The sequence below is a fragment of the Octopus bimaculoides genome, chromosome 2 (assembly GCF_001194135.2).
Source record: "Octopus bimaculoides isolate UCB-OBI-ISO-001 chromosome 2, ASM119413v2, whole genome shotgun sequence".
Taxonomy (NCBI): Eukaryota; Metazoa; Mollusca; class Cephalopoda; order Octopoda; family Octopodidae; genus Octopus; species Octopus bimaculoides.
Window position 1 is genome coordinate 26,527,828 of NC_068982.1, and position 9,710 is coordinate 26,537,537.

General features: G+C 37.3%; 1 long non-coding RNA gene across 1 annotated transcript in view; it reads left to right on the forward strand.

Moving 5' to 3' along the window:
* Positions 1-8,239, forward strand: part of LOC106868829 (uncharacterized) — a 67,782-nt gene extending 59,543 nt beyond the window's left edge. The window contains exons 2-4 of the long non-coding RNA XR_001409341.2: positions 5,367-5,785; positions 6,454-6,527; positions 7,871-8,239. This is a non-coding gene — a long non-coding RNA (uncharacterized LOC106868829). The remainder of the gene's footprint in view (positions 1-5,366; positions 5,786-6,453; positions 6,528-7,870) is intronic.
* Positions 8,240-9,710: the final 1,471 nt, after the last annotated feature.

Genomic DNA, 9,710 nt, shown 5'->3' on the forward strand with positions numbered 1-9,710 from the left:
TATATATATATATATATATATATATATATATATATATTTATTTATATATATATATATATGTACACGCGTATGTGTGTGTATGGCTGTGTTTGGATGTGTGCATGTCTTTGTGAGTGCGTATGTAATGGAAGTTCTTGCTAATATTTATAGTTTGAGGCAAAGCAATATTGTTACAAAAGCCGACAACCATATACATGTTTTTGAACGCCTTCACACTGTTCAGTGCACCGGAAGCAACATACGATATTTCAGGAAGTTATGTGGCAGCAATGATACGAAATATAAGAAGTAAAAATATAGGAAAAATAGAGTGTCACAAGAAATGCGGACTTTTAAATGAAAATAAATTAACTCGTACTTAAAATAGCTATTCATTACCTTCAGTGAATGACTAAGTTCATGTAGAAACATTATAATCCTACGAGTTAAAGCACACACCTTCACAAAACAAAAAAATAAACAAACAAATCGACTGAATATTAGTTTCCAATTTTGGCACAAGGTTAGCAATTTGGGGTGGGGGGAGGAATTAAGTCAATTACACTAACCCCTGTGCTCAGCTGGTACTTATTTTATCGACCCCGAAAAGAGGTATGGTGAAGTCTGCCTCAGCGGAACTTGAACTCAGAACATAAAGATAGACGAAATGCCAGCGTGCTAACAATTCCGCCTACTCGCCACCATCAAACAATAAATCGCCTTCTCGAGTTATATAACTCATAAGGATGGTTTCCTGATCTCTGTAGCCCTGGGCGGGAGGCAAGTCCGTCGCATAATTGCTCATTTTCATCAACTGAATGAACTGGAACAACGTGAAATGAAGTGTTTTCTCAAGAGCACAAAGCATCGTCCGGTTCAGGAATCGAAACTACAATCCTACGATCATGAGTCCGCCACCCGAATCACTAAACCTTGTAATCGGACTGAGTATTACGAACTAATTGTTTTGTATAAACTGTTGAGCGCCCATCACTCACAATATGTTTTCACTAAATAGCGGAGCAAAAATTACAAAGTAGATTCAGTTCTGATTTAAATGGCACCAAGGTCAACATTCTATCATGTTGAGTAAAAACTAAGCAATGTTTTGAAACATGAAATTCATCGCAATATATTTCGACAATACGGAAATTTTATTCATCAAATTAAATACCATTACAATCAACACATTGTTGTGAACGTGTTACAAGTTTGCTTATTCGAATAACATAAAAATCTGGAATTCTGGAGCTGATGAACTCTTTGAACGCACTTTCAGCTTCGGATTGATTTTCGAACTCCTCTCGTGGGAAACAATTAAGGTGCTTGAAAAAGTGCTAGTAAGTAGGAGATAGGTCTTTTGAATAAGCTGGGTGAGGAAGAACTTCGTAACCAAGTTCCCTCAACTTCTGGAGCGTCATTAGTGAAACGTGTGGTCGAGCATTGTCATGAAGAATGATTGGCCCTCTTCTATTGACCAGTTGGGACGGAGGAGTAGCAATTTTTCGTCCATTTTGGCAATTTCATGGCAATATGTTTCTGCAGTAATGGTTTTTCCAGGTTTTAAGAAGTTATAGTGGATGAGTCCCACAGTACACCACCAAACAGTCACCATAACCTTCTTTTTGAAGTTCTAGGGTTTAGGAAAGGCTTTCGGTGCTTTATTTTGGTTCAACTACTACGAAGAACGCTTTTTAGTATTGTACAGAATCCAATTTTTATTTCAAGTTACAATACGGTCGAGAAATGGATCGGTGCTTACCAAGAAGAAGCGACGAGCAAATTTCCTATCTGCGCATTTTCTGGTTTCCATTCAAATCGTGTGGTACCCATTTGTCGAGCTTTTTTTATTTTCCGATCGCATGCAAATCGTTGCAGGTAGTATTCTACTTAACGTGAAGTTCTTTTGCCATTTCCCGAGTGGTTTTACGTGGATCTTTCTCAATCACTGTCTTTAATTGACCATCATCGATGACAGATGGGTGTCCACTATGCTCACGATCTTCCTACTATAAGCACAAGGCCTGAGTTTTGATGGAGTGTTAGTCGGTTACATCGACATCAGTACTCAAATGATACTTATTTTATCGACCCCGTAAAGATGAAAAGTAAAGACCACGTCGGCGAAATTTGAACTCAGCGCAGAAAGACGTATGAGATGCCTCCAAGCATCCTATCCGGCGCGATAACGATTCTGCCAGTTCGCCGCTTTCTTACGAATAAATGCTAGAAATTATTCCTAGATAAAAAGCTACCATTTAAAGTAAAGTGCTTGTGGTTTCTGAGAACAAGGCAAACCTATAGACAGCTAATTTCTGAAGTAGTTTTACTCTACTGCTAAAGCGGGTAATTCCCTAAAGAAGGGCGTTACTGCTACACAATATATCCAGTACCGTCCCAGATTTTAGACATAGTGAGCACTTGTCCACGGATCCCACGGCTCTACGGTCTCAATTTTTAACCAATATATACAGCGACTTGCTATCAAGAAAGAAATGTAGGGTCCACAATGCGCTACTTTGCCCGAGGACCTATATTGCAGTTAAGACGGTTCTAATTCTATCTCTTCTGGTCTCCCTAAAATATAAGACCTTTTTGTATTTAAGCAAAAATAAAAAGCAAATTCTAAAAGGGCTGATATATTTTTATTAAATGAAGGACTAAAATTTTCCAAGTTTATCACACAGATGATTTAACTTAGTTCACTATTGATGTTTTTTCATTTTTTTTTTTTATATAAATTGATCCTAGATGGCTAATAGGGGAGGAAATCAACGAAGAGAGACCATTTTTGGAGATATATATTGAATGTGAAAAATCGAATTTTTGTATGTATAGAAGTGCAAAATTCTGTAAAGACAAATCATTTGACCTCAGTTAAGCCGTAATATCGAGTAGGGCTATAATTAATATTCCGGCCGTAACTATCCCGTTATTTTGCCCAATTGACTATCCCTTTTTCTGATCTGACTGCTATTTGTCGTAGATCAAGCGACTGTTAGCTTCCCTCGCTATCCCTAGAGGCACTATCTCGTGAAGTTTCGTTTCTTCCTTCAGTCAAGAATGCTAAAATTATACTAAAAATGTTTGAAATAAAAAAAATTTTTAAATATTCTTCCATCTGCATGTTTTAGGATATTGGAGCTAATGGCTCAAGCACTTGTGTTTGCAGGTGTCTCTCTGCTTCCAGATGTTGTTTGCGATAACATTCAACACTTGGATTTTGTGACCGAAGAAAACTAAAATAATACACACGCACGCATGTACACACACGCACGCATGTACACACACGCACTTATGCACACTCATGCACGCATGCGCACGCACACATTAACGCACACGCGTGAGCGTGCGCTCTCTCTCTCACACACACACACATACATATATGACTAAATAAAAAAATATGTTTGCAACATAATTAATCTGACACTTGAGCTTCTCTGCCAGCTCACCGTATTTCCAGTGTTATAATAATAATATTGATTCAGCTGCCACTAGAATAGTGATGAATAGTGGCAAAGAGTTGGTGAGTTGTGCTTGCAATACAGGTTCGATTTCTTGTTGAATTCATAATGGCTCCAGTTTTCGTTGTTGCATCTTAACTTCAGTGCCAGATGGACAAGGTTTCTTGAATTTGCTATGGGTATATAGAATCTGGAGATTATATAAGTAACTGGTATGTTATATAAAAGTGTGTTGTATTAAAAGGGTATGTTGTTATTGTTCCTTAGTCCCAGGTCAACAGTGAACGAGTAGACCTGCGGTCAAAGACATTCCTTTCCTGACTATCCTATCTTTCTCGCTGTATTTTGAAATACATTATTTAATGTGTCCTTCTCCTTTTTAAGATGATGGGGTGTGACTTGAAGTGGGTTTTGCTGCTATTTCTACTAAACAGAGTGACTAGATTGAGGCTATCTCGCTATATACTACCTGTGATTCTAGGCTATAACCGAACTTATATGTATATTGATTACGTCTATTGACTAATTCCTAATATATTAATGGAGCCACCTCCAGAGGCCTATCTCAGTTGATTCAAGTGTTATAAGCATTTTTGCGGGGGCATGTTTTCGATGTTTAAATCCAGCAATACTTTTTCAATTTCCGACAGGATCCGTTGCGATAGTGTCTGTTATTGACACCTGCTTGCCTTGTTTTAAGACTGTCTCTGCACATTTGACGTAACTGATCATCACTTCTACTTATCACTCTCTAACTAACGAGCCAACTTCTACATGGTTGCTTGTACTGCAAGAAATGACAACCAAATGCCCTCATGTCCTTATAGGCGGTTCTATAAATGGAAATGGCATATATGATGTAGCTTTCTGATATACTATAACTGAAAAACGAAACAGTAAAAGCTGGGAAGCCTTTCGCTATAGATGTGCCCCAGCAGGCAGACTTAAAGCTAAGCTGCTACAACTTAATCACAATCTATACTATCATGTAAATATAGGAAATCAATTCGCCCAAGCTAAACTCTTCCAGTTTACATCATTCGGTATCCCCTTCATGTTCATAGTCGTCCTTTAATCAATCAAGTGAGTAAACTTGAAGAATGTCACTTAGAAAATTAGAGATGGAATTTATTGCCCATGGTCTTTGAAGCTTTTTGCAGACAGTTGAGACTAAGAAAGCTAATGTTAGTCCTCAATATTAGTAGTTCGGTACTTGTGAATAATATGTGTGGTCAGGGAATTCCAAAGGATTGTTATTCTAAGAAGTAAGGATTGTAGGAAATATGGGAGATGAAACTATGAAACAGTGATGAAAGAATAAAAGGTGGGTGACAGGAGCGTGCACAAGTGGAAAAGGTAAACCGAAAGAGCTAAAGAATATTGTGAACATTAAGAAGGATACTAGCTTTTATGATGTAGTTTCGTTACTATCACACAGATTTCTCTTTCAGAAGATCTCAGAACGAGACTGATTAAAGTAACACTGCTACTCTCATAACAAACAGGCAAATATTGATATGGAGTGTCAAAGGTTTACCAATTTGATGATGTCTATACGGTCTCAAAGGAATATTTGCATTCTATTTTAATCGTTAATAATAAAAAGAATTGTTTCTAATATGGATAGAAGGACAGGAATTTGAGTGATAGTATGATAGTAGTAATTAACTAGCACTTTATTTTATCAACTTCGAAAGGTTAAAAGGAAAAGTTGATCATGATGGAATTTGAACTCAGAGCGTAAATTTTCAGAAGAAATACCAGGAGGTATTGTAACTGACACTCTATTGATTTTACCAATCTACCGCGTTTGTATTAATAGTAATAATTGCTTATAATTTAGGTGAACGGTCAACGATTTTGTTTTGAGGGGTTATTCGCAACCTTCGAGCCCAGTATTTGACTTGCACTTTATTTCCTCAGCGTTTGGGAGAATGAACGGCAAAGAAGACCTTGGCGAGATTTCAACCCCTAAGTAAAGAACCGGAAAATACACCAGACATTTTGTCCGACGCTGTCACTATTTTGTCGATCCACCGCCTGAAATCTTGGGAGACGGGGATAGTCGATTATTTCGACCCCAGTGTTCAACTGCTAGTTATTTTATCGACCCCAAAATGATGAAAGATACAGTTGACCTCAGCGGAATTTGAACTCAGAACCTAAAGCAGGTGAAATGCCGCTAAGCATTTTATCCGGCATGTTAAAGATTCTCTCAGCTCACCACCTTACAATCCTTCTCTTCCTCATCCTCCTCATCATCAGGTTTTCAATAATTTTGTGTGGGTTTCTACTTCAACACCAATTGCACCTGTGTTTCTTGGATATGTGGAGTATTTGAGGTATGTAGATTTGTATTTCTATATTGCATTAATTCAGTTTTATTTTTGGATTTGTTTTGTTGTTTTAGGTGCTATGTAAATATTTTATCTGTTTGTTGTGTAAGATATATATAGTGCGTGTTTGTTATGCTAGTTGATGATTGTGTTTTGTATATGTTGTTACAATTTTGTGGTACGATATAGTGTCTAGTGATGATTGTACAGAGTATTTTGTATGTGGGTTGTTTAAGTTGGATGTAATTGTGTAGAATATGAGTTCGTTTTATATGACGAATTTTGATTATGTAATCGCACGTGTTGTTGTTGTGGTATGTTATAGATGGTAATTGTGTGGAGCATGATTTGTCGACGTTGTAAGAGCAGAGTTATATTACTTGAAGGTAATGTAGAGTAGGTATTGTCATTCTATTTGGTGGCAATTGAATAGGGTTTGTGCCGTGTGTAATGAGCTTACTGTTTGAATTGTGCAATGGAAATGGGGGATGGGGGAGAAAATGTAGATTGTTTCAATCGGACTATCTTGGAAACTACTAGTATAATTATGAAATTTAATACGTATTTTTAAGCGTTCCTTTGAGCCCTTTTTTTTATCAGGCTTACTACAATAATTATTACTGATACTATATAACCTTTGATAGACTGCATCTTGCTTATTTCAATTTTGTCAGCTTTCCCATCTGTTTCCGGGCGATGATGATTCGCCGACACGAGACGTTGACGGTGAAAATGAGAGTGAATCAGTGTAAGTATATTTTGTATGATACATCGTTCCACAGTTCATCTCCATATCTAGGCCACAATCGAAGGCCAAGCGTAGACTGAGGTTGGGTGTTCGGCATCTAGGATGTTTGCCAGGTGTTCACAGCACTATACCAACTGGACCAGGCTATCAGTAGGGAGACAACTAGATTTCTATATTGAGCTAGTTGAATATGTAGGCGACGATGGTCTGGGATTGACTCTAAGCAACGACAGGAATAGTTTAAGTAGGCTCTTGTGGAAGGTTTCCAGATCTGAGACTGTTGACAACTTCAGAAAGTGATTGTCATGACAGTGCTACAGGGATATATTGTTTACTTGAGACAAACCTTACTGGCGTAGAAGTGCATGTAACTGAATCTGTCCGAGATGCGTGCAGGAGAACAACATCGTCTTGCAAGCTTCCATGCAGTGTCTGTGCATTGGTGATTGTGAGTTTGTGTCGAAAAGCTTGTATCTTGTGCCGGATGAATCCAGCTGTCTACCGAGACTGTAGTGAAGATAAATGCGTTGCCTCTCTTTGGCAAGGAAGGAGGTAAATAGTTCTGTTTGATGATTGTGTTGAAAGAGGTATGGTGAACTCGTCCAAAAGGTTTGAAGGCAGCCATTTTCCAATCAGACCAAGCGCTAGTACACTTCTTCCAGTACCACCTCAAGAGTGTAGAGAGGGTGATCCTACCTTATAACGTTTATTAAAAGGTAGATGTGAGTTAATAATGTGAGTGAGTGTGAGGCATGCATTTCTAAGTAAAAAGAAACAAACTGAGAAAGAGCACTTTTGATACCATGGAGATGACAACGAAATCCGGGAAATGTAGGAAATGTTTCCCTGGAGATACTCTGAGACAGCTGGCCTCTAATTAGGGAACTTTTGAATTTTTCGTTGGAATTTTATGTTTATATTTTTTGTTATACGAGAGAGTGCTGAAAAGTTCCTAGCTTTAACGGTGTCGCAACAAGCCTGGTTGAAGGCCCAACATTCCGAGGTTTTTTACGGGGCTTAGAAAAACTGGATAACCACTGCAATAAGTGTGTGAATCTGAGAAGGGAATATGTTGAATAAAATCATAATTAATGGATCCTCCTGTATTTTCTTTTACCCAAAGCCAGGAACTTTTTAGCGCGTCCTTGTATCTATATTGTTGTTGATTTCCTTTTGATTGATGTAAATCTCACTTTTTGTACGCTTTTATTTCGTCCTTTTATATTATTCTAAATGTCTTGGTCCCTTATGGTCAATGAAAGAAATCATTATTACTGTTATTGTCGATATATTCAAAACTTGGTGATACATTGTTGTGTTTAATTTTGTCTTTATCTTCTCAGATCTTTATTCACTGAAATCCTACTCAAACCAACTTAGCCTACCATATATCTGAGGTGGGATGAATAACATAAATACCAATTATATAAGTTGATGATTCAACTGACTATATTATGCATAAATCTACCAAGATGAGAACACTGCTCTGACTAATACATAATATAAACATTCCTCATCTCAGAAATACAGAGTTGCAACTGACTATATTTCACTCCCTCCATTAAAAGAGACAACCTGCACATGTTTGTCGAAAAAGAAAAAACAGCAAAATCTGCCTGACTCAATGCATTATTTTAAGAAAATGAGCTATTGGATAATATGGTCTTGGGGGCACAGTACTGAATAAAAAGAATGGATTGTTACAACCGGAATACTTCTGATTGTATATGTCTGTACATTCAGGGCCGATCTGCTGTTGTTAAGCGCAGATCTGATTAAGCAAACCCTAGATAAAAGCTATTCCAGCTGTGAACATCCCATACCGTCACTTTGTTCATCAGAAATACTGCTGAGTTAAATATGTCCTTCCCATTTTTTAAGGCCGTATTGTACATGTGGCATGAGAACGATTTTCTATTATTTCCCGCAGGTGAAACGACTACGGTAGACGTCCCCACTCCGATCTTTATAATATCTAATTTTGGCACAAAGCCACGCATTTGTGTGAGAGGAGCAGTAGACAGACCTCTTTTAAATATAAAGGATATCTTTCAATATTTTAATTCACGTTTACATTTACTCTGAAATGCATCTACTAGTTTTTCAACTTTACAGTAAATTAGTCACGGTTCATAAATCATTCGTATAGTTGATGCGTGACCTACATGATTCTCTTTTATAGTAGAGCTGAACATCAATAGCGCAGAAGTGAGCAGTGATTTATTTATAGGTGGAAGCTACGATTCACAAAAAAACCTGTTGCTATTCACTATTCATACACTGAATAATACGTTCTAAAAATAGAAACGAAGTGATTAGTTCACTTTCTATTTCTTTATGGTTGAAAAAAAAAAAGAAAAATTACATTAGAAGAAAAGTTTTTTTCTTTTTGTTATAAAGTAGGCGAGCTTAGAATAGCATGGAAGGACCACATTATGGCAAGTTCAATTACTTTATGAGGTAACAAACCTACCTTCTAATATAATCTTTTAAAACAATGGAATTGCGAAATTGTTCTAAACACAAAAATGTGTCATTGTCAAATTTATAACATCGCTGAAGAGCAAAGCGGGTTTGCGCTGGCCATGCTCAGAAGAAAATTGGCTGCAGGTGGATGAAAACATGGTACTCGAATGGAGTGTGAAAGGCGATAATCAGATGTGTGTGTGTGTGCGTGTGTGTGTGTGTGTGTGTGTATGTGTGTGTGTGTGTGTATGTGTGTGTGCGCGCGCGCGTATGTGTTTGTGTGTGTGCGTATGTACCGTCTCGCGAGAAGTACTGCTTATTTTAGACATGGCTTTATGGTAAGAAGTTTGTTATATATATATATATATATACAATACAAAAATGGGACAAAAACGCAGAACATCCACAGAGTTAGGTGATACAAAAAAGGGACAACAAAATATCCAGACAGACGATGCAAAGAAAACAACGACGGGTCATTCGAAGTTTTCTATCCTCAGTCGAGTTCAAGATTATCTTTGCAATTTCGGCTGGTTATACTCGAGATTGGTCCAATCTGGCCAGCCCCAAGGAAAAACTAAACTAAGAGCATTAGATTCCTTGGAAGAAAGCAGGGAATGTATTCGAAAACAAGGACGGAAAAAAACGGAGAAATGTTACACAAATATATACATATATATACATATATACATGTATGTGTATATGTATATATATATA